The following is a 26,243-nucleotide window of genomic DNA, read 5'->3' as shown; positions in this document are numbered from 1 at the left end:
TTTTAACTTTACAGTAAGTACAATGGAAAACTACAAGAGAATCAATTCTTTCATGTCTACATTATTTATGCAGTCAAGAGTCTAACCCATTCTGACCTGAGATCAGATTCATACGAGGTTTCCACTGGACACACACTGGTCTGATCAACCCATTCTGACCTGAGATCAGATTCTAAAAATGTCAGTCGTTCTTCGATTTTTCAAAAATAGCAGATCTACAAGCTCGTAGCGCGCCACTCAGTGGCGCGCCACTCGGTGGCGCGCTACGAGCTTGTAGATCTGCTATTTTTCAATAGCTAAAGCATAACATGATGCCGACACCAAAATGGGTTCCCGTTCAGAATGGGCTAATGAGTTTCTGTAAGAAGCCCGCTTGGCTGGTCGGAAGCGCCTCTGATGTTTAATTCATAATCGTTATGCAACGTGGCCATCGGACGAGCCTTCTGGTTGACCCCCCCTGTTATTCTAAGAGATTGCATTCCCAGATACTGCGGCGGAGGAGAAGACGCTCTAATTCACCCATGCCATGACTCATCGTTACACTCCATAGACTGAGCCTCGGCAAGTATATAGCCGCACCACCTCCTCGTCAAAGCCAATTCCCATTTCCTCCATCCTCCTGCCACACCTAGCATTAAGTAGCCAGCCCTCCTCCTCCTCCTCCTCCTCCTCCTCCTCCCTAGCTGGCTCCATTCAAACCCTGTTGGTGTTGGATGTCACTAAGCAGCACTTACTGGTCCTGCAGCCTTCCCTTCCAGCAGCAGAGCCTGCTGCTGCTGCTGCTGCCCGGCCGCCTGTCCCTGGTGTGGTCAGGGCGGGTATAGGGGCCCTGCTGCGGCTAAGCCATTGATCGGGAGGAGTAATGGATCTGACTTAGGCTGATAATGCATGATGTAATTGTCAGAGGAGTTTAATTATGTGCTTATTACACGAGGCACTGAGCCTTTCACGCTCCCTTCCCATTTACCGCGCGCACTCTGTGAAGGCCATGAGGAGAGGAATATGTGTGTGTGCCGTTATGGCGGAATAATAGATGAGGCCTGAAGTGCTGCATACATGCTCGCTAATATTCAGCTGCAGCACATATACTGTAATGTGTACTCCATTCCTCATCTTATAATAACTTCAGATCTTCATTGTGATAATGCATGTTGGCAAGCACCATTAATGCTTTGTATTTGCGGGTAAATAGTACACAATAAAAGGTTTATATCTATTCAAGTTTCATACATAATGAAAAATCTGGCCAGCTCGCAAGTGCACGCACACGCACACACACGCACACACACAGTCCTACCTGCACCAGGTTCCAGCCCTCCAGGGACTCTGCGATGATGGAGGTGACGGAGGGACACACGCCGCCGAAGATCATCAGGTGTTTGGGACCGTAGCATATGGCATCGAAGAACGCCCTCAGACCCTTGGCGTTGTCACACTGAGAGAGAGACACAGAGAGAGAGAGAGAGAGAGAGAGGGTGAGTACAACAGCCAATACACAGAACATCTTCCCAGGGATCAGGTATGTCGGCGGTGGGTCAGGGGTTAGAGTGGCCGGATGTGGACCACAGGGTTCCCAGTTCGATCCCAGAGTCTATTTAAGTCTAACCCTATTTTTAACTGGCATTTCTGTACTACAGACAGTACGTCTTCTGTATCTATCGACCATTAGCTGTATCTGTGTTTCATTATCCCTGCCAATGCCGTGTCTGCAGCTAATCCTGGTAACCAGTGTTGTTTTCGTCGACTAAAACTAAGACGAAAAATGTTCGTCGACTACCTTTTCCACTGAAGAAAACTAAATGGAAACTAAATTAAAACTATGCTATGGTGACTAAAACTAAGACTAAATATACTGACAATTTCGTCAACAAATAAACACTAGACTAAAATGTCATTTTACACTTGGTTGCATGCTGAAAATAGCTGATCTACAAGCACACAACGCGTCGCTCTGCGACACATTGTGAGCTTGTAGATCAGCTATTTTAGTCGACTAAATCACCTGTAGATTTAGTCGACTAAAATCTTATGACATTTAGTCGACTAAAACTAGACTAACACTAATACATTCCAGGTGACTAAAATGTGACTAAGACTAAGTGAACAAAACTATTCAGGAGACTATGACTAAAACTAAAACAGAAATTTGCTGCCAAAAACAACACTGCTGGTAACTGCTGGACCGATCAGCGTCAAACCTTTTGTGCATATACTGCTACTGTAAGTGTTTTCAAATGGGCCTCATGGTGGTGCAATACCAGGCTGCTTTATGTTTGAACCGTAGGTATAGTACAATACCAGGCTGCTTTATGTTTGAACCGTAGGTATAGTACAATTACAATTCCTTATGTTATGTTTGTCACAAAATGTCGTCATGCCTATAGTGGCCTGAACATCTGGTTTTACAAAAAAAGGAAAAATCTGCAATGGTCGAACCCCACTTCTAAACAACATAATGCAGAGAGCCCAACCCCCCCCCCCCCCCCCCCATAGGAGGTGCCACAAGTGCTACAAATACCACTGTTTGATACTGAAACATGAAACCCCAAACTAGAATCACATGTTGAGGGGCCTATTATAAAGCACACCATCAAAAGCACCATCACTTCAGCAAACATGGGGGGGTGCCACAAATGCATATTATAATGCTGTACGATATGTTATATAAATGCTATAGTTCCCCCTGCAGTTTTCTCACGTTCCGAACGGCTGCAACCCACCACTTACACATGCAGCCCTGGGTTAGGCCACCCAGCCTGGTGGAGAACTATCTCCTTTCTACTGCGGTGCTGCTGCTATGACAACTGAATTTCCCTCGGGATGAATAAAGATCTATCGGTCTAGTAAAAATCCTTAGAGTTAATATAAACCTGAGAGTGTAGAAAATATCGTAACCAAAATGACCCATAAGGGTCCAACTGAGGGTCGACCCATTTGGTTACAATGTTTTCTACACTCGAGTTACAAATGGATACGTGAACGCTGAGGATTTTATTATGCATGTAAAAAACCTCCACTTTGAAAAATCCCTCAGCGCACATGCTCATGATATGAGATTCTGCATGCGATACACACAGGTATTTCCAGTTCACCTCTTGACATTGAGAGGAGTGTGAGGGACCCACTTAATCTAAAATTTCTATCATGGTGTGCAGTCCCGCCGCCATCCCTCCATCCCTCCAGGCCATGTTGAGCCGTAATGGTGGCCTCATCGCATGTCTGAGTGCATACGCTACACTGAGCAATGCTTTTCAATTACCTGCACCGGAGCTCCCGGACGAAAATACCATAGCACATATTTCTCTGCGGCAAAATGCTTAGGTCAGACGCACAGAGAAATAAAATATACCTTATGTCATTTAATTTGACACTTGTCCTTTCCCATGCTATTGCATATAGAGGTCGTCACATACAGTATATACGCCTGTGGTGGTGGTGGTGGGTGGCGCAGAGCTATGTGTACAGTATATATGAATATGTATACATGATTGTGTGAGCGTGAGTGTGCGTGCACGACGTGGTGCATGCATGCGACGCGTGCGCGTGTGCGTGTGCGCAGGTGTGCAGTCAGAATACAGTATGCATCGTGTGCTTGCGATTCAGGGTATTTATATTATATTGGGGTGTAAACAAACATAGTCGAGGCGTCACTTCGGAAAACACAGTGTTGCATCTAAGAGCGCATGCAGGGCTGGCCTGTATCCTGTATCCCAGCAACATGACTCGCCTCAGGGGGGAAAACTACTTACACTTTATCTCCTTATCGTCACCTGTGCTTAACCCATTCTGACCCGAGATCAGATTCATACGAGGTTTCCACTGGACACACACTGGTCTCATTAACCCATTCTGACCCGAGATCAGATTCTAAAAATGTCAGTCGTTCTTCGATTTTTCAAAAATAGCAGACCTACAAGCTCGTAGCTCGCCACTCGGTGGCGCGCTATGAGCTTGTAGATCTGCTGTTTTTCAATAGCTAAAGCATAACATAGTGCTAACACCAAAATGGGTTCCCGTTCAGAATGGGCTAAGAAGCATAGAAACCTGTGGGTCTGTGTGTGCTGCTGCATAACATCTAAAAGGCACCCATGAACAGTGTAATACACAAACCCATTAGCTGTCGAAAGCAAACCGCCCTCTATACGAATCTGATGATCAGTATAAGTAGATGCAGAACCGCAAGCCTCTTTCGAACAAAACCTACTCATTTTGATTTTGATCTCCTTAGATCTGGCAGATTTTATTTGTCAAGCTTGGGATGATTTATGAATATGATGTGCTGTAAAATGCATACCAGTATATATGTATGTGAAATGGTGTCGTATGAATCCATGAGGTTTGGGCACTTTGTGTGCAGGACACGGAGATAAATAAATAATTAATCGAAATCAATCAATATGCTTCAATTAAAACTGTTTAAAAAAAATCATGAGACCAATATTCTTCTTCGTATGGCAGACAGGGAAAATATCCCGTCTACAAACTCAGAACAGGATGAATCATGTATAGATGTGTCATTTTTCAGTATTTCTGAACTGAATTTTTAACCCATTCTGACCGGGCACCCATTTTGGTGTTAGCATTATGTTATGCTTTAGCTATTGAAAAATAGCAGATCTACAAGCTCATATCGCGCCACCGAGTGGCGCGATACGAGCTTGTAGGTCTGCTATTTTTGAAAAATTCGAAGAACGACTGACATTTTTAGAATCTGATCTCAGGTCAGAATGGGTTAATCAGACCAGTGTGTGTCCCGTGGAAACCTCGTATGAATCTGATCTCAGGTCAGAATGGGTTTATGAAAAAAACCATTACAAAGAATTGGTGAAAAGTTTATAGAACCAAACCGAGTATCTCTCTGTCTGTCTGTCTGTGACTGTGTCTCATGTAATGTCCATATATGGAGTTCTATATAGGAGGGTCTTCCAGGGGGTCCCTGCATGGCAAAATGATTGACGGTTAGAAACCAACCGGTGGTCCCTTACAGGTCCTTATAACTCTAGAGTTATGGGGGTCCATAATGCAATACCAAACTGGGGGTCCTTGAAACTGAAATGTTTGAAAACCACTAACCTATACCAGTATACTGTAATGTGTACTCCATTCCTCATCTTATAATAACTTCAGATCTTCATTATGATAATGCATGTTGGCATTGCAAGCACCATTAATGCTTTGTATTTGTTGTTTTTGCGGGTAAATAGTACACAAATAAAAAGGTATATTTATATCTATTCATGTTTCATATATAATGAAAAATCTGGCCAGCTCGCAAGTGCACACACACACACACACACACACGCACACACACACACACGCACACACACAGTCCTACCTGCACCAGGTTCCAGCCCTCCAGGGACTCTGCGATGATGGAGGTGACGGAGGGACACACGCCGCCGAAGATCATCAGGTGTTTGGGACCGTAGCATATGGCATCGAAGAACGCCCTCAGACCCTTGGCGTTGTCACACTGAGAGAGAGACACAGAGAGAGAGAGAGAGAGAGAGAGAGAGGGTGAGTACAACAGCCAATACACAGAACATCTTCCCAGGGATCAGGTATGTAGTGGTGTCGGCGGTGGGTCAGGGGTTAGAGTGGCCGGATGTGGACCACAGGGTTCCCAGTTCGATCCCAGAGTCTATTTAAGTCTTATTTTTAACTGGCATTTCTGTACTATACAGACAGTACGTCTTCTGTATCCATCGACCATTAGCTGTATCTGTGTTTCATTATCCCCGCCAATGCCGTGTCTGCAGCTAATCCTGGTAACCAGTGTTGTTTTCGTCGACTTTTCCTTTTCCACTGAAGAAAACAAAATGGAAACTAAATTAAAACTATGCTATGGTGACTAAAACTAAGACTAAATATACTGACAATTTCGTCAACAAATAAAAACTAGACTAAAATGTCATTTTACACTTGGTTGCATGCTGAAAATAGCTGATCTACAAAAAAAAACTCTAGAGTTATGGGGGTCCATAATGCAATACCAAACTGGGGGTCCTTGAAAGTGAAATGTTTGAAAACCACTAACCTATACCAGTATAGATCACATGGCATGGTCCTAAAAATATATTTAATTTAAATATAAAAATAAAAACGTTTTTGCATCTTTTTGCAATAATGTCAACATTTTAATGACCTTTTTATTTTTATTATTATTATTTTTTTTTTGTATTTCAGACAGCCAACAATGGGCAAAACGCTCCCCAAAATAATGTAGTCTCTATGACACATCTAGGGGCCACAATCGGCATTCAAATATTGTCCTAGAAGCTTTGTCATTGGTCCTGGTACACTCCTCAATGTCAAATTGTTTCTTTAATGACAAAGATGAAGAAGCCCTGCAGTATAAACAAACAAACAAGGAAAACATGAACTGAAATAAGCAGGCTAATTATCACAAGAAAAAGTATAAGCAAACAGTTACTCACATAAGAGTGTAAACAAAAGAAAGAGGCATAAACTATATCATTAGATAGATTAGATTAGATTAGATTCAATTTATTGTCACTGCACATAGTATACAAATACTTTGACAATGAAATGAATAGTGGCGTCCAACCAGAGTGCAATACAGTAATGCAGTAATGAGAATACTGTCATAGTTCCATAAATATGCATAACACAAACAAACTTACAATTAGGTGAAGAACCTCCAACCAGCACAACATGCATCTCTGAAAGAACATGAAACTGACAACAAACAAGATGGCGCTCTTCTTCACTCACAGAACAGGAAAGCTAATGATATACTGCCCCTAGTGGACGGCAGACCCTTCAGATTTGACTGGTTAGTCATTTCTGGGAGCGTTCTACTCATTGCTGGCTGTCTGAATACCAAAAAAGTCATTCAAATGTTGACATATTACTATTGCATAGCAGCATAACATAAGGAATTGTGCTCTGACAATGCACTGACTGCACTATTAAAAAATACCTTCATAATTATGGATGAACCAGTTTTAAGGATGAGATAGATAAGATACATGTACATGTCTATTATGTTTGAGGCAGGCTGATGGGGCAAAACACTCAGTGGTGGACAGTAACAAAGTACATTTACTTGAGTGCTGTACATGAATACATTCTTTGAGTATCTGTAGGCCTATACTTTACTTGAATATTTGTATTTTTGGATGTATACGCTATACATTTCAAAGACAAATACGGGGGAAAAGGTACATTTAAGAATTAACCACTTAAGTAAGCCCTATCCTATATTGAAATTGTCTAATAGGAAGGACGGGCGGACGGGCAGGAGGAGGACCACGGCCACATCACTCGGACTCAGACATAACCATAAACAAAGCCTATACACTCATTTAACCCATTCTGACCGGGCACCCATTTTGGTGTTAGCATCATGTTATGCTTTACCTATTGAAAAATAGCAGATCTACAAGCTCATATCGCGCCACCGAGTGGCGCGATACGAGCTTGTAGGTCTGCTATTTTTGAAAAATTCGAAGAACGACTGACATTTTTAGAATCTGATCTCAGGTCAGAATGGGTTCATCAGACCAGTGTGTGTCCAGTGGAAACCTCGTATGAATCTGATCTCAGGTCAGAATGGGATAATATAGACAAGGAGATACGGTTGTCCAGAGCCACGGATCCGACCATGGGCCCATACGGTATAGGTCATGTGCATTATGGGCTCAATCAACTATTATGCGGCGCCGACCAGCTGGTCCAGTTGGTCCATATTAGGGCCCGGTGTTCGCAGTGGTGGACGCAAAGGACTCAACCCACCACTGGACCCCAACATGGGAGCAGCTAGTAAACAATGGCGCCGCTGACCTATATCATCCAAACCATATCAAAAACACAGGAGTGCAATAGAGCGAGAAAAGACCATGGAGGAGGGTGACAGAGCGAAGCAGGCAGATCAAGGTGTAAACCTGCATGCGTGCACTTGTTAACTATTACACCCTCTCCTTATACTTTGTGTCGGTTCTATCTCTGAGTAATTGTGCAACACGCTATACCAGCAAATCCCCACAGGCCGCGTCCGGGAGAAATCCCTCATTGGACAACAGCTTACTCCACTGTTTATGGTCTCATCTTAACCCATTCTGACCTGAGATCAGATTCATACGAGGTTTCCACTGGACACACACTGGTCTGATGAACCCATTCTGACCTGAGATCAGATTCTAAAAATGTCAGTCGTTCTTCGATTTTTCAAAAATAGCAGACCTACAAGCTCGTAGCGCGCCACTCGGTGGCGCGCTATGAGCTTGTAGATCTGCTATTTTTCAATAGCTAAAGCATAACATAGTGCCGACACCAAAATGGGTGCCCGGTCAGAATGGGTTAAATTGCCCCATCTGATTCATAATGTTTCGGCGAGACAGAAACGTGTCAGCGGCTGCACTGAGCTGGGCCCGGTGAGGCTTAAGGCTCAGGTTTTACCCTGGGTGCAGCCCCCCTAAATAAACCCCATTAATCATGTTTTTGGGAGGGAGGGAGGGAGGGAGGGAGGGAGGGGTTGGAAATCTCCTGATGTCCGCCCCATGTTGGAGGCTGCATTAATGAGCTTCATGTAGGGAACAGAGGCTGAGGCCGGGGCTGTAATGGTGTCCGCCTGGAATAGGATAGACAGTTTGTGTGTGTGTGTGTGTGTGTGTGTGTGTGTGTGTGTGTGTGTGTGTGTGTGTGTGTGTGTGTGTGTGTGTGTGTGTGTGTGTGTGTGTGTGTGTAATAGATGGGGTTGTTTGTAAAGGGGTGAAACAGGACACCTCTGATCTCTCCCTCATACACATCATATTAGGGAATAACGCTATAGCTCTGACTGCAGCGTATGTATATCCTACCCACTGCGAGAGTTCCGGTCTGTGCAAGATCCAACCGGGCTGCCGTTACCGTCAGTGAGGTCACCGCCAGCGAGGCTACTGTAGCTGGCACATGCCCAGCTTTGCAGCCAGTAGGTGGACACTGGACAGTAACTATAAGCACGTATCTTTTACTCAAGCACAGGACTTTAACTATGCGCTACATTTTAAACAGAGATATTGTACTTTTGACACCGCTACATTTCTAGAAAGGGGACTCTAGTGGGAATATTAACTTAACGGAAAGATATATATTATCAATTAACCACTTAAGCCAAAAAAAAGTCAAATATAGTGAAAAGGCTGATCTATGAGCTCACCACATGACGCGTTGCGACGCGCTGTGAGCTCCTAGATTGGCAATATTAAAAAAAAAAAAAGTACTACTTGAGTATTTACTTTAGTATACTGTATTTTGTCCACCACTGGAGGTTGGCACATAGGCTACCCAGCTTTGTGGGTATGTAGATCTTTTTTTTTCTTCTCATGTGGACTCGCTGGAGCTTTGACATGAACACACATTTGCCCGATTTGCACACACAGACATACGGCCAACACACAGAGGCATTTGAACCGAAACGTTTACATTGGGTTGCCTTGTGAACACTATATCTGGAGGTTTATACAATCCTGCCCTATTTGTGGCATTTTAGCAAATTAGAGGGAAATGCTCAGATCAAATATGGAACAACAAACACTAGCAGTTATCTTTTTTTATAAATCTCATGTATGGAAATGAGTGTTTGATTTTCCCTTCATGCAAATGAGATTTTCAATTAAGCGTAAAAAAAAAAAAGGAAAAAAAAAGAAAAGAAAATCTGGGACTTGGCAGAGCGTTGCATGGCTGTCTATTGTGTCCTCCTCACGCGGAAATAAATTATGAATACGTAAATAGCATTTCCACATTTGAGATAATTATGGTGCTGAGAGAGACAGAAAGAGAGAGAGAGAGAGAGAGAGCATCCTTTAACATGCAAATACACCACTTTGTTTTCTCTTGCAAAGATCAATCAAAATTGGGCAGGTACACACAATCACAGGGGTAATTTAACGACCCCTTTTTTTTGGGAATCACGCACCCCCAAATCTCTGCACTCCTCTCCCCTGTGCACTGCTCCCTGTACAGACCTATACTCCACATTCACTGACTCAAAAAGTCTGATTATCAAACGCTTTCCACGCACGTAACATTTTGTTCTCAGACCACACACACACACACACACACACACACTACACACACTACACACACACTTTCTTTACTGGATATTTCTATACATCATTAGGTACCGCTCTTCAACTCTAGTATCGCTAAGCCATCATTTTAATCTATTAACCCATTCTGACCGGGCACCCATTTTGGTGTCGGCATCATGTCATGCTTTAGCTATTGAAAAATAGCAGACCTACAAGCTCATATCGCGCCACCGAGTGGCGCGATACGAGCTTGTAGGTCTGCTATTTTTGAAAAATTCGAAGAACGACTGACATTTTTCTAGAATCTGATCTCAGGTCAGAATGATTAATCAGACTAGTGTGTGTCCTAGTGGAAACCTCGTATGAATCTGATCTCAGGTCAGAATGGGTTAATGGTAAATGTGCATTTATATAGCGCCTTTATGCTCTTTACATTCACCCATTCACACACACACACACACACACACACACACACACACACACACACACACACACACACACACACACACACACACACACACACACACACACCACACACACACACACACACACACACACACACCTCCGATGGTGGGGAAACCATGCAACCAACCGACCTGCTCATTGGGAGCTCAATTAGGCGGTTCAGTGTCTTGCTCAAGGACACTTCAATATCAACACAGCTCTGGGGGAGCCCGGGATCGAACTGGGAACCTTCCGGACCGACCGGTTCCAGACCATCTCACACTCTGTGTGCGTGCGTGCGTGCATGCGTGCATGCGTGTGCGTGTACATACGCGTGTCAGATGTCAAACATGGAGATGACGTCATAGTGCCGACGTCAAACAGCCTCCAAGCACCGGGGTTGTGGCTCTGTCGGAGCGTGAACTCTGGGGGGAGGGGAGGGGGGAAAAAGGGGGAAAAAATGTTCGAAAAATGTTATGCAATATTTTCATGTGTGAAAAAGTAATAAAAAAAACTTTGAAAAAAAACAGCCTCCAAGCAGTGGTAGAGAAAGTAGAAGTACATCAGTAAATACTCTCAAGTATTCAAAAGTACAAGTACAGTTTCTTGTTCATATCAATGCATTGCTGTACTGAAATTTAGAAAAATCAAGATTTTCCAAAATGTTAAAATAGCATATGTTGTAATAATTATACAACATGATGTGTGTATGAGTGCCTATGCTGTGTACTTGTACGTGAATATACAAATGTACTAGATATGTATTGTGTGTACTGCTGAACTGTAACAGACTTTCTAGTTAGCCACGGGAGACATCTCAGAGAGCAAGGTCAACTTGCTGCTAGCCGATTGTTATTGTTGTGTCTATAGTGCCACGTCATGAGGATCCAAAGCTATATATAATACTGTATGTGTATAATAACCCATTCTGACCTGAGATCAGATTCATACGAGGTTTCCACTGGACACACACTGGTCTGATTAACCCATTCTGACCTGAGATCAGATTCTAAAAATGTCAGTCGTTCTTCGATTTTTCAAAAATAGCAGACCTACAAGCTCGTAGCGCGCCACTCGGTGGCGCGCTATGAGCTTGTAGATCTGCTATTTTTCAATAACTAAGGCATAACATGATGCTAACACCAAAACGGGTTCCCGTTCAGAATGGGATAAAGTGTGAACCCGTGGCGAGACACTGTCTGAGTGTCCCGTCATTATCGTTCTCCCGGGCCCGTCGATCGCCGCCGTACCACAGGAATAATTCAGCTGGATTATCACACACCACCCAGCCTACACACACACACACACACACTACCGGTCTGCCAGAACCGGACGAGGGTCCAGTACCTAGAGATTACAATTGGATACCAGCAAGAGGTGAGTCACTTCAGACCTCTTGTCTGGTAATTTCCATGTTTCATAGTTGTATGCAGGATTCATTTTAGTTAAATCCTGCCTGTGTCGTTCCCACAGATTTCGTACGCCTCCAAATTTTCACTGACATAGACCCTGTTAGTCAGCTTGTTTTAAAGTGACTGGCGTAGTTGTGGAAAAAGACTGCGTTGTGTTTCACGCAGCGATACTAGTCAGTGTCTCCCTTCTGGCTGTGACCCTTAACCTTTACTACAGCTAACTTATCTGGGAGGTTGACAGCCTGTAACAAGTCTGTTATCAATGATTTGTGCGAGATCTGCTTGCGGTCTGCAGAAACAAACCCTCTCAGAGCCCATAACTTTACGAAACAATGAACCACATTAAAAGCATATAGATCGAGTCTGTATGCACAGTTAAAGTTTCTTTACCATGTAATCTACAAGCTCTCAACAGAGCCAACAGAGCCACAGCCTGTGCTGACATAAATGGCAATGAATACGCTTCAAGGACTGTGTCCGGCAGCCGGCACACGGCGTACCCACAGAGATAAACTCCGTCTGCAGGTTTAGAGCAGGGTCCGTCTACAATAAACATGCTCTCCTAACTGTAGACACATTGTTCCACTGTCTGTGGTCCTGTCCAAAGTTGATGGAATTTTGGGGGAAGGTCGGGCAGGAAATACAGAAGATTTTGTCAATACATAGTGTACCAGAACCAAAGTTCTTCCTGCTCGGTCTGTACCCCAGAGGGACACAAAATAAAGCGTAATGAACAGATTTAGATATATGTCTTTTACAAGCTAAGAGAATGATAGCATCGACCTGGAAGAGACCAGACAAACCAAGTATTACACAGTGGTTCAGGAAATTGTCTATATGTTTTACCTTTGGAAAAGATTGCATATATTCTTAAAGGACAAACAAGAAGTGTTTCAGGAGGTGTGGGGCCGTTTTATTAGATACATAAAGAACAACAATAATTTGTCGCATTTAATGGATGGAGCTGAAGAGGAGTAGTGCTGCTGTTGTTGTTGTTGTTTTGTTTTTTTGGTTATTGTTGTTTTGCTTTCTTTATATTAGTAATATTGTCTTGTAATGTTCATTGTGGTTTTCTGTATGTTTGTATTGTCATTTGTGTGTAAAAAAGGTAAATAAATACATTGTTTAAAAAAAAGAAAAAAATGGAACTGTAGACAAATCTATTGTCGCTGCTGTGGATGCATTAATCTCCTCTAAACAGTCATGGTTATGGGGGGTTGAGTCCACTGTATGACTGGACTGCGTACTGTTCCTCAGTAGTGCATGCAGAAGTGAGGCAGGGTTAGAGTCCGGCAATGACTTTACAGTCAGGCCTATAGTATACAATACATATCTAGTACATTTGCATATTCACGTACAAGTACACGGCATAGGCACTCATACACATGACATACTGTATCATGTTGTATATTACAACAGCATTATGTTAAAAGAGTCCCTTCCTAGAAAGTCAAAAGTAGGCCCAAGTTATTTCTATTTGAAATGTAGCAGAGTGAAGTCGCGAGCTTACAAAAGACATCACACCCATGTGAAGCCTTTTAACATGACGATGTATAGTATAGACTATAGACCCACATGACGTCACATGGGGGCGGAATAATAAATAGACACACAAAGTCACATGTTGGAACGGTTAGCACCACTCAAAAACTAAATATCAAAAACATTTACTTAAGTACGGTACTCAAGTAAAGTCCCACCACCACTGCCTCCAAGCACTCTGACAACAGGCAGTGAGGTCATAGTACTGACATCATAGAGGACTGGTTGAACTCTAAGTACTGTCTGGCAACAGCTATACAGCCCTAGTACAACATCAACTCTGAAGTTGCTCAGCTGTTTCTTGTTCCTTTAATCGTTTGCCATTTCTTTATACCAAAAACAAAAAAAACGCAATAAACTATAACTACAACATTGCACCTGGGAGACGCATGCTATTTTACCTTGACTAACTGACTCTACAGGAGAAGAAGAAGCATGTTGTTTTACCGTCTACTGCGTATCTGTGAGGTCTGTGAGTCTGAACTGATTAATAAGTTATAATTCGCTATGCGTACACACACACATAAGCACCTCCACATCAAAACAAGTCTGTACCGTCAGTCCCACGGAGCCGAAATGCTGCTGTATATGCTTTATATTATAATAGTCTTTCCTTTTGAACAGAGCTATAGTGTTGCTGATTCACATTTCAGTCTCTGGCGCACCATATCAAACAGCACTTCTGTTTTCAGAAGGCAGAGAGAAGTAATTGAATGGAGCTGCACTCTGATCTCTCGTCATTCTGAAATCACACTGTGATACACACAGTGTCTGAGTTCTAAAGACTGGGGGGGGTTATGTGGCGGAGCAGCTCCTTACGCACCGCTAATGAATGTTCCAACAGCTGATTGGCCCACGAGGCGCCAGACTAACAGTGGCGGAAAGTAAATGTACTCAAGTACAATTTTGAGGTATCTCTACTTTACTTTCCAATACTTTTTCTTCTACTCCACTACATTTTTTGTTGCCAATACACAGTACTTTTACCCAAGTACATTTCGAATTCCGGACTTTTACTTTACTTTTTCCACTACTGCCAGACACGTCATTAACAATGAATGTAGTGAACAAATCTACAGCGCATTGTGTAGATGCGCGCGCACACACACACACACACACACACACACACACACACACACACACACACACACACACACACACACACACACACGCACACACACACACACACACACACACACACACACACACACACACACACACAGTGTCATATATATCCCATAAGGACCAAGCCGGTTAGCTTTATAAGCTTTATAGCTAGCCTTAAGCGTGCTTAACCATGATGAACCCTAGCGTCCGTATATTCTCGGGAGAACAGTGGATGAAAGTCGTCCCTCTATAAGCCCATAACGCGCTGTGAGCATATAGATTGCCTAAAAATGAGCGGATCTAGTATAGACCCTTGGGGGACTCCGGGGTCAAAGAAGTATTATACGATTTAAGTGCTTAAGGCGTGCAATGAACATGGCCCAAAGCGTGAGTCTGGGTTCCGTCCTTTGCGGGTGTATAGGTTTGGGAGTTTGGAGCATATCGTCTGGCCCCGAGTCGACTCAAGCGGCCTCCATTGCCCCGCCTCATCACTTTCCCCTGTGGGCTCCCTCTGTGTTGAACTCTACCCCCAGAGTCACTGTTTCTAATGTAATCCTGTGGGCTTCAGGGGGGGGGGGAAGAACAAGGCCACGACGCTGACAAAAGAGGGAGTATGGGGTCAGAAAGTCGTGTGCTAACGGAAGGAGACTCTGCATGTAACTGCATGGACCTGAAAGGACCACCCGGAGGTCAGACGGGGGAAACATACGAGTCACCTTTGCGGCGTGAGGCACACGCGTGTCAACACGTTATAGCCCACAGTGCACTCACATGTCACTTAACCCATTCTGACCGGGCACCCATTTTGGTGTTAGCATCATGTTATGCTTTACCTATTGAAAAATAGCAGATCTACAAGCTCATAGCGCGCCACCGAGTGGCGCGCTACGAGCTTGTAGGTCTGCTATTTTTGAAAAATCGAAGAACGACGATTTTTTTGAATCTGATCTCAGGTCAGAATGGGTTCATCAGACCAGTGTGTGTCCCAGTGGAAACCTCGTATGAATCTGATCTCAGGTCAGAATGGGTTAAGTATGGAACGCACGGCGGGCTGCTGAAGGCTATATAGGAGGTCTCGACGGCGGTTTTTAAAAAGTGCAAAAAGCAAAGACCGTGCAGGTGATAACATGATTGAACACACATCCTGAAGTCAGACTCGGATATCCGCTTGGATGTGGAATCCCGTTTATATACGGCATATTGCGCGTCAGAACATATAGCAGATGTACAAGCTCACACAACGTGTCAGAACATATAGCAGATGTACAAGCTCACACAACGTGTCAGAACATATAGCAGATGTACAAGCTCACACGACGTGTCGCAGCGTGACACGTTGTGAGTTTGGATATCTGCTCCTTTCGGCACACGGCGCCTCCATGCGACAAAGTGTATATAAATCAAGCCTTTCGGACACGTGTGAAAATGTGTGTGCGTGTGAGCGTGCGTGCGTGCGCGCGTGTGTGCATGCGTGTGCGAGACTGCGAGTGTGTGTGGAGTTGTGCCAAGATTGACACAACACCTTTGAGAGGCTATACTAGATGTGTTTACCAGTAGATTTCCATTGTACCGGAGGCTAATACTGCGGGCTTCTGCACACTCGCAGGTATCAATCTTCACTGACCTGCAGGCCCAGAGCCGCTGGTGTCCCAGAGGAAGTAACTCTCTCCTCCTCCTTTGCTCACTCACTCACTTTCTCTCTCCCTCTTCTCTTCCTTCTCTCCCCTTCACTCCTCCCCTCCATCTTCCCTTATCCCTCTCTCTTTACTCCCCTCCTCACCCACCCCCCCCACCCCCCACCCCCCCCCATCTCTCTTCCTCTCTATCTGACCTCATCCCTCCTCTGAATCTCTCCCCTGTCAAGCGGAGCACCGGGAACGCGGAAGTTGTGAACTTGTGAGGAACGGAATCAATAAAGCAAGGACAGGCTGAACGATCTGCCCAGAGACAATGCATTTTGTGCCTGGGATGGGGCACCGCCAGGCCATAAATCCCCACGTATGCCCCCCCCCCTCCCCCTCCCCTGCAGTCCACTACGGCTGTGAGCCCACGGCCATCATCATCATCGGTGTCGCCGCCGTCGTCCTCATCTGACGCGAGGAGGAGGAGAGCATCCGAGTCCCCAGAATGTAAACAGTTACGTCAGCCATCGCAGCCAGGGGGGGCGGGGGTGGGTGGGGGGACGACGACGACCAGATAAATCCATATTTACAGGAGGGGTAGGTGGGTGGGTGGGTGGGGGGGTTGATGGGAGAGACTTTGATGCATGTTCATAACGGAGACCCGCTCCAAAAGAGAAATATGAGCGTCCCGCATCATATATGTCATGACAGCACATCGTAGATGGGTTTTTTTTTTTTATATGATAGAGAAACATCCACCGCCTGGGATGAGTATTAGCTTGTTGATGATAAGTGCGATTGGCGAGTGACGGGACACAGCGATCTGCACAAACCTATACGGTGAGAACTTGTGCGCATCTCTGACCTTTTATATGACTCTGTAATGATCCGTGCTACTGCACATACATATTGATCTACTGACGGATGACAGATATGTAAATCTATGTGACAATATACTGTAGAGTCGTGTGTGCGCGCGCACGCACACAGAGCACAGAGCACACACATACACACACACACACACACACACAACTATTAGAGAATTCAATAACAGTAAAAGTGGAGCAACTCTTTTTTGGGAGTAAGCAGCGCGTGTATTTGTGTGTACGTGTGTGTGTGTGAGAGAGAGAGAGAGAGAGAGAGAGAGAGAGAGAGAGAGAGAGGTGCACAAAATATTTTATTTATATTCCATACATAAATAGTAGGCTGTTTGGTCCCGTCCCAGCAGTCTGGTGACATTATCAGCCGTCTCCATCGTGTGCAGAGGAGGAAATAAATTGCATTTTTGCCGCTGGTTCTGTGGCTGCAGACGGCATGAGGAGCATTATAATATAAAACATGAATAACCCATTCTGACCCGAGATCAGATTCTAAAAAAATGTCTTCTACATCCTGACAGTTTTCATTCTGACCCGAGATCAGATTCTAAAAAAAATGTCTTCTACATCCTGACAGTTTTCTGAAAAAGCTATGTTTCTATGTCAGTCGTTATTCTTCGATTTTTCAAAAATAGCAGACCTACAAGCTCGTAGCGCGCCACTCGGTGGCGCGCTATGAGCTTGTAGATCTGCTATTTTTCAATAGCTAAAGCATGACATGATGCTAACACACCTAAAGGGGTTCCCGCCCAGAATGGGATAAACAAAATCACTCATGAGCAAATGTGCAGGAGCATGGAGAGGTAATCTCCTTTAGGCATGGTCCTTGAAATTAACTCAAAGAATCTGCACATGAAACGTGTTAAGAAGATTAATCAAATATTTCTCCCTATCCCTCTCTCTCTCTCTATCTTGCTCGCCCTCTCTCTCTCTCTCTCTCTCTCTCCCTCAGCCCGCTTCCATTCAAAGTTAAAAAAATAATAATAATAATAATAATATTCAAAATATTATGGTAATTACTTATTATTGTGCTTACTTTGAGGAAGATTGCTTGGTCACAGGTGAGTCGAAGTGAGGCAAAAGAATAAACGCTATGTATGTGTGAAATAGTCGTATCATCTATTTTCTAATGTGGTTTAGACTTGGCATGAGTGTGCCAAATGTGTGAGATGTGCTTGTCTGGGGGTATACACGAGGGCGGAGGGGCTTGAATAAGCCAAAAGATAATACTTTTAAACTTTGAAAACTGTAATTGGAAAACTTGAAAAAAAAAATGAAAAAAAACAAAACATGAAGACTATTGGGTCAAAATCTAGTAAATGGCTGGATGGACCATGTATGAAACGCCGGAGGGCTTTTAATTTGACAGGACTAGGGCTGCACGAAACGTATATCAAAGCATAACGGTCCCAAACCTCATACAGGAGCTACAGTATACCCATGACAATAATTATTTTGGGATTGCTTATACGATTATGAAAAGGCACGGCGGGGTTACTTGGGGGTTATAATAGATAGAGGTTTACAGAAAGGTTTGAATGATTTCAAAAGGGACTCTCTTTTACTTTGGATTGAAAAGATTGCCTCATGGGCTCATACATTATTTTTCTGGAAAATGCATGTGAAATATATATACGTGCACCATGACTTACTTGACTTAATCCTCTTTACCCCGTGGAGGGGCATAGGGCGTCCACCAGAGCTCTCCATCTCACTCTCTTCTGGGCCTGCATGCGCTTTTGCTTCCTGCCAGCTCATTCCGATGTCCTTTAGGTCCTGGAGAGTGGAACGTCTCCAGGTGTTTCTTGGCCTACCCTGTTTCCGTGCACCGGCATAGACCCCTGTAAATGATAAGACAGGGTTGTTATAATTAGGATAGACTACATCCCATAGTATATAGTGAGCAGCTTTGATGATGGAGAAGGCCACTATATTTCCACACTCACTCCAGAGGACCACGTTGCACATACTTGTCGAGCAAGAAATCTCTTATCTCCGTATTTTAACCTACACAGGCTCAAAACTTGTCACAGTACTGCGACACGTTTTGAGCTTGTTAAATCTGCTATTTTTGATATTTTTTAACTGGAATCCTGAGGGTGATTTTTATGCATTTTTTTTATTGAAATCCTGAAAAGTAAAAAACTTTCTTTCAAATGAATTGTAAGAGCTGAAATCGATAACATTGCTGTATTAACCCCGGGCCGTCAGTTGCCCATAGATAGACTATATGAGGGGATAACTGCTGTGTGATTGGCTAGTTCGATGTTAGGGCAACCACCAGCTGGCCAATGGTGTAACTTCACCACTCAGTCTGTCAGTGAGACCGGTCTGGCCCAAAGGACACATGGTGTAAGAGGTATGGTGTATAGCACATGCTCAGATGCCCTCTAGGCCGCACACAGAAGCCTGTGAACATAGACATTCCGTGCATAGATGTGCCACGCAATGGTAGGCCTCAGGCCTGGTATGGTAGGCCTCAGGTCTAACATTCTGAAATTTAATTTAATAATATTTGGACTGCTGGACAGCTGACAGTAGGCTCTCTTTACTTACTTAAAAACCCCCAAATATATATACATAAATGTATATTTTTATTATGTGTGTGTGTATATATATATATATATATATATATATATTATTTATTTTGTCCAGCAGTCAAAATATTATTAAATTAAATTTCAGAATGGTAGACCTGAGGCCTACCATACCAGACCTCAGGCCTGAGGCCTGAGGCCTACCATTGTGTGGCACATCTATGCACGGAATGTCTATGTTCACAGGCTTCTGTGTGCGGCCTAGAGGGCATCTGAGGCTGAGCATGTGCTACAGCATAACTCTTACACCATGTGTCCTTTGGGAAACCGGGCCATTGACGTTTACAGGGCTGGCCCCACTCTTATGATCCAACCAAAAAAAGAAAAACACAGAAGACAGGGTGCAGTGGGTCAGAGAATATTGGTAGACTTCCCCAGTGGAATTACAGGCCAGAATCACACAGGGAACAGTCTGTTCCCTGTGTGTTTGTCTGTTCATGAACACAACTGTGAACAAAAATGTTCCGATAGTCAGAATTATACACGACATGACTAACATTGTATTGCACTGTATATGAGCTTCTACAACTGTATAATCTGACCAAGGCGATGGGGACTATTTACAGGGTATTTTGCATTGTAAATATGTTTTCTGTGCTGTATCGAGCATGCTGAAACCCATAAATGTTTTTGCGTCGCAGATGTAAAAAAGAAATTGCAAGATAAACATCAGCGCCACAACCGCCTCCATGCCGGTCGGTCATACATCAATTACTGGATATAATGTGAGTTTCATTCAGGTGCTGCAGTCGGGGAACAGGGGATCAGACGCCACTCACATGTCCCTCATCCAAAATGGCTGTCAGACGCAAGCTCAGGTAAATCACTCATCTGTCCATGTAATCATGCAAATTTGCATTATCCCTCATGGCCTGTACACATTTCTTGTCACTCGTTCACGCATGTTTTCTTCTCACCTCGTTGCCTGCATCATGCAGCTGGTTGATATGTCGGATATAGAACGTTTTCTTAAAAACTAAATACAGGGATAACCTGTGAGTGTATATATGCTTTCATTCTCTTTTCCTACCAGAGTGCTTCTGGTAGGAAACTTTGCCCCCTTTCCCTCATCCCTGGCTTAGAATCAATTTGATGCAAAAATTAAATTCATCAAATTGCTTACAAAAGTATGTATAGCATAGGTTAAGAATCCATATTATACAGTGGCAAAGCAATATCTAATTATAAAACACTTCAAACTGTTTGTCATGCTGTGTGAAAACGCTTATGGCGAATAATTGGACACTAAAGCAGATCACAAATAGAAAAAAAACATTCACACTATAAACAAAGTAGGAAACCCCAGGCGGACCAGCCACCGTGTGGAAGAACAACAAGGCACTGTATAGCCTTCACTTTCACATACAATATAGGCAGAATGACAGAATTCTGAGAGGCAAAGTCACACTCAGGCCTTGGAATATGTTATGGTAAGATCTCCACGAGGGTATGGATATTGGTATGGATATGGGGGGGGGGGGCGGGGGGCAGCCTGAGTTTGTGAATGTCCCCAGTGTGTGTGTGTGTGTGTGTGTGTGTGTGCCCGCGCATGGCTGATCAGTCCCTGGCCTGGCCTGGTCCTGGATGACTGATGAGTCGGCGGTGGACCTTGGAGGTTTGGGTGATAGCCTTTCAGTGTGTGATTCACGGGTAGCGCTCGGCGCTCTGACATCCCCACGCGCTGTGATTGAGTTCACAATCCTGCACCATTCCTCCCCTTATATGTGGCTCCCAAGTAAATAAATGGCAGAATCATGGGATCCCGGCTGCAATATGGGTAGCACGGTCGAGGCTATACAGCCACCTACATTGCATCTACCATGTCTAGACTCAAACATCTGTAAGATATATGTTTAATTGCTCAGTTATTATGACCTATAGCTTGGTTACTTTGATCTATGGCGACGATGCCACACTAAGACAACACTAATACAAATGACGGTGTTATATCTGTAAATGTTATCAAGTGATAAAATTGTCCCGATAGTTATCGAAGAGGTTAAACAGTCAACTGTGAAAAAGTTTCTTTTTTTTGGCCGTCTGTTTGCTATTGACCATTGATTGGTCAATGGTCGGTAAAGTGCCTATTGGCCTGATGAGCTCCTGGCTTGGATGATGTCAGCAGCTTTGTTATCAGACACATCCTTTTCTTCTCCCCCCGTCACCTTCTCTCCTCCCTCTATAGCTCTGATCAGTGAACTGTAACACTCCTTGAAGCCATATATAGGTTCATCGGGGACTCAGACAGGCCGATTGTCCCAGCCCCAGACCCCTGCATGGCAGAGGATTTGATATCATGTAAAAAGAGGATTTGCAAGAATAACTCCCTAATCTCTATAGCCGCCAGTTACTGGGTGACGTAATGGTTAGCTGCCTGTGAGTAACGAGGCAATATGGAGGTGAGTCATTCCTGAGTGGGAATGGGGTCTTAGCCAAAGACTTTAAGCAGATAAGCCTGTTTGGGCTAATGAATGGACAGACTCGGGGATGTCATCGGAGATGTATCGTCCTCAAGTAAAAATGGCAACAGGACAAACTGAGAAAGGGCAAACGACTGTGCTCGCATTGGGACTGTTGATGTCAACACAGAACCACTGAAGAACGTATTAGAGGCACAATGTGATATTTTCATGCTGGTTTTGTCTCAGTCTCAGTTAAGTGAAATTGTGTTAAGATACTCCAGGAACATAATTAGCAGCGTAATGCATGCTGAATAAATTATACGGAACGAACGCACAAGAAAATTGTCTACGAGACTTTCCAGTGACTGCTGTGCCAATATCAAAGCATCACTATCAACACAGTAACATTTGTTTGCCTCCATTGCACCCTTATTAGGGGTGAAATTAGCTGTGTTTGAAATAAGCCAGCCGCATACAGAAGCACTCATACAGCCACCAGATAGAGATCTGGGACAGAGCGGGCTGCAACGTCTGTCCAGACCTCAGATGTTTGGTATATGAGAGCTGCCCGTCTTATCAGTCGCCCGAAATGGCCCTCTAATTGGGGACATGTTTCTATGAAATGTGTATAAATTGACGGTAATTGCTTTTGTATGCATGGAAATGCTAATTTTCTCTATAATGGCTATCAAGAGCTACTTCTGCGGGTTCCTCTATCATGGAGGAGAGCGCAATAAATAAGTCTTTGAGAATGCAAACCATGTGCACAGTCTAATGTAAAGCAAATGCAAATTTGAAATGGAGCTACTATGTCTCATCCTTTCGGGACGCTCCTAAAGGATAATTATTGACTAAAACCTACATGATTGTGGCCTCCCCATCTCATGTTTTCTCCAATGTGAAATAGAACATGCATGGACATAAAGAGTGGCATCGACGCACTTTCCACAAGGCGTATAGCGCCCACTTGAGATGCTGACTGCTCCTGATAACTCCTGGGTTCAACGTCCCATCGGCAGAGCTTTGGAATAATCCATTCTCCATACAGATTTCTCGCATGGAAGCTGCTTTATCCCATTATCACAGGCATTATCCCATTCTGACCGGGCACCCATTTTGGTGTTAGCATCATGTTATGCTTTACCTATTGAAAAATAGCAGATCTACAAGCTCATATCGCGCCACCGAGTGGCGCGATACGAGCTTGTAGGTCTGCTATTTTTGAAAAATTCGAAGAACGACTGACATTTTTAGAATCTGATCTCAGGTCAGAATGGGTTCATCAGACCAGTGTGTGTCCAGTGGAAACCTCGTATGAATCTGATCTCAGGTCAGAATGGGTTATACAAATGTATACCGCTGTAATCCACACACTTAGAGCCTGATGCCTTTGGAAACAGACACATTCTGGGTGACAAACGGCCTCCGATACACCACAACGCACACAAAGTTATCAGTGGTATACAATTCAATAATACTAACAGGAAAGTAGGTTCCAGCTTGCAACACTCAGTTGAAGTTGATTTCGGTTTCTGTGTGTGTTCGCGTGTGCGAGAGCGAGAGAAATGAGAGAGAGAGAGAGAGAAAAATAGTGAATGTGCACATTATTGTAGTTCCCCTGCCCACCATTCTCTGAGACAGAGGCTGTGGTGCAGAATCCTTGGCGGGTGTGTGTGTGTGTGTGTGTGTGTGTGTGTGGGGGGTGTTTAACATATCCAAGGTCTCCAGCAGAGACACACAGAGACACAAGCGGGTCATGGGAGATGCTGATAGCTCTGTGAACTCGGCAGGTGGTTGAGCGTGAGATGTGATAACTAGATAGTTCTCGATGACAACGCGGGGTGGAGCCGGGCCTGTCCCTAATGTACTGTATTTGCCTATTAACCCATTCTGACCTGAGATCAGATTCATACGAGGTTTCCACTGGACACACACTGGTCTGATGAACCCATTCTGACCTGAGATCAGATTCTAAAAATGTCAGTCGTTCTTCGAATTTTTCAAAAATAGCAGACCTACAAGCTCGTATCGCGCCACTCGGTGGCACGATATGAGCTTGTAGATCTGCTATTTTTCAATAGGTAAAGCATAACATGATGCTAACACCAAAATGGGTGCCCGGTCAGAATGGGATAACGCAGCGGGCAGCATGCAGAGGTCTGGGCGCGATGAGGAAGAGATCCCCGGCGTTAGCACTGAAGACGCGCTGACATATAGGCCGTACGTGTCGTGCACCCCTCGGGCCATTTGACCCGTGAAGGACAAAGCAAAGAGATGAAAAAGAATGTCGATGCCATCAAACAAAGCAACAAAGAAAGATTAGACATAAAACAAGACAAGAGATATAGAAAATAAAGAAAAAAGGCCAATGTATAATTAAATGTGAAGTATACAGTATGATGTATATACGTTAATAAAACATTTTACTCTCTTATTCCTAATTGTGCGGGTCGGTTCGCTAGCTCTCACAGTCATTATTGTTAACCCATTCTGAACGGGAACCCATTTTGGTGTTATAGCATCATGTTATGCTTTAGCTATTGAAAAATAGCAGATCTACAAGCTCATAGCGCGCCACTGAGTGGCGCGCTACGAGCTTGTAGGTCTGCTATTTATTTTTTTTAATCGAAGAACGACTAACATTTTTAGAATCTGATCTCAGGTCAGAATGGGTTAATCAGACCAGTGTATTGTGTCCAGTGGAAACCTCGTATGAATCTGATCTCAGGTCAGAATGGGTTAAGGTGAAGCTTGCCAACTGATGGCTGGGATTTATGCTTCATTGGCTCCCGCGGCGCTGGGGGAGACGTCATCACCCACTGGCAGATGTGCACAGCTCACCACTCTCTGCCACCGCCATAATTGACATCTGCATGTAAGAGAATGGCAGCGGCACCGGTCTGTGCCATGTTTCTGGGAAATAACACATTTTGACCTGGGAACCGATTCTGCAAAATGTCTTCTAAATCCTGACTGTTTTCTTGAAAAAGATGTTTTTCTATATGTCAGACGTCGTTCTCAAAACACTTTCATGTCACTTTTCACCATTCTGGGGTGCATACAGTACTTAGTTTAGACTAGTCATTGGTTAGACATGGGTTAAGGTTAGGTTTAGGTGTGCTGCTCCGTGGGAGGTTAGGTTTAGGGTGAGGGTTTGAGATAGGTTGTAGTTAGTTGTAGGATTAATGACTGGTCTAACCAATGACTAGTCTAAACCAAAAACTGTCTAAACTAAATACTGCACCCCACGATTCTTCAAAAATAGCAGACCTACACAAGCTCATAGCGCGCCACTCGGTGGCGCGCTATGAGCTTGTAGATCTGCTGTTTTTCAATAGCTATAAAGCATTACATAATGCGAACACCAAAAGGGCGTTCCAGCCCAAAATGGGATAAGGCACAGAATAAGCAGAGCACATCCTGAGAGGTTTGCATCAACTGTCTCTCTAATGCCTGTGAGTGCTCCGGCATTAATGGAACATATTATGCCTCAAATTATGGAATCATGTACAGCAGATGCTGATCCAATTTGGATTTCGGTGCTACAGCTAAAACATGTCCCTCTGGGGGGGGGGGGGGGTGGCGGGGTGGGGGTCTAGTTTTGGTTCATGCGGCAAGATTCTGATCTCCTTCGTTGGCATCTGTGGCGCATTTCATGACTTTATGTGAAAGCCCTCCATTATCCCATTCTGAACGGGAACCCATTTTGGTGTTAGCGTCATGTTATGCTTTAGCTATTGAAAAATAGCAGATCTACAAGCTCATAGCGCGCCACCGAGTGGCGCGCTACGAGCTTGTAGGTCTGCTATTTTTGGAAAAAAATCGAAGAACGACTGACATTTTTAGAATCTGATCTCGGGTCAGAATGGGTTAATCAGACCAGTGTGTGTCCAGTGGAAACCTCGTATATGAATCTGATCTCAGGTCAGAATGGGTTATTTGAGGTGGCGGAAAGACATGAGGACGGACGTGCAGAACCGAGCTACAAAGGAATGATCAATAGAACAATAGCATCTGCGGAGGAGAGTTCTGAACAAGCCATTACATTCCAGTGATTCAATCCATACAGAGTGTATCCCTGTATTGGTCCGAGTCTGGAGCTATTGGATTCATTCAGTTGTAACCAACTGACATGGAGCAGGGCTGATAACTTAATATTCTTTCCTTGTTGCTTGCCTTTAACTTTCACATGGGAACCCATTTGG

The sequence above is a fragment of the Protomyctophum bolini genome, assembly GCF_963924005.1.
Source record: "Protomyctophum bolini genome assembly, chromosome: 15".
In the NCBI taxonomy this organism is placed as follows: Eukaryota; Metazoa; Chordata; class Actinopteri; order Myctophiformes; family Myctophidae; genus Protomyctophum; species Protomyctophum bolini.
The sequence above is the reverse complement of the archived record's forward strand: the minus strand, read 5'-3'. Positions refer to the sequence as shown.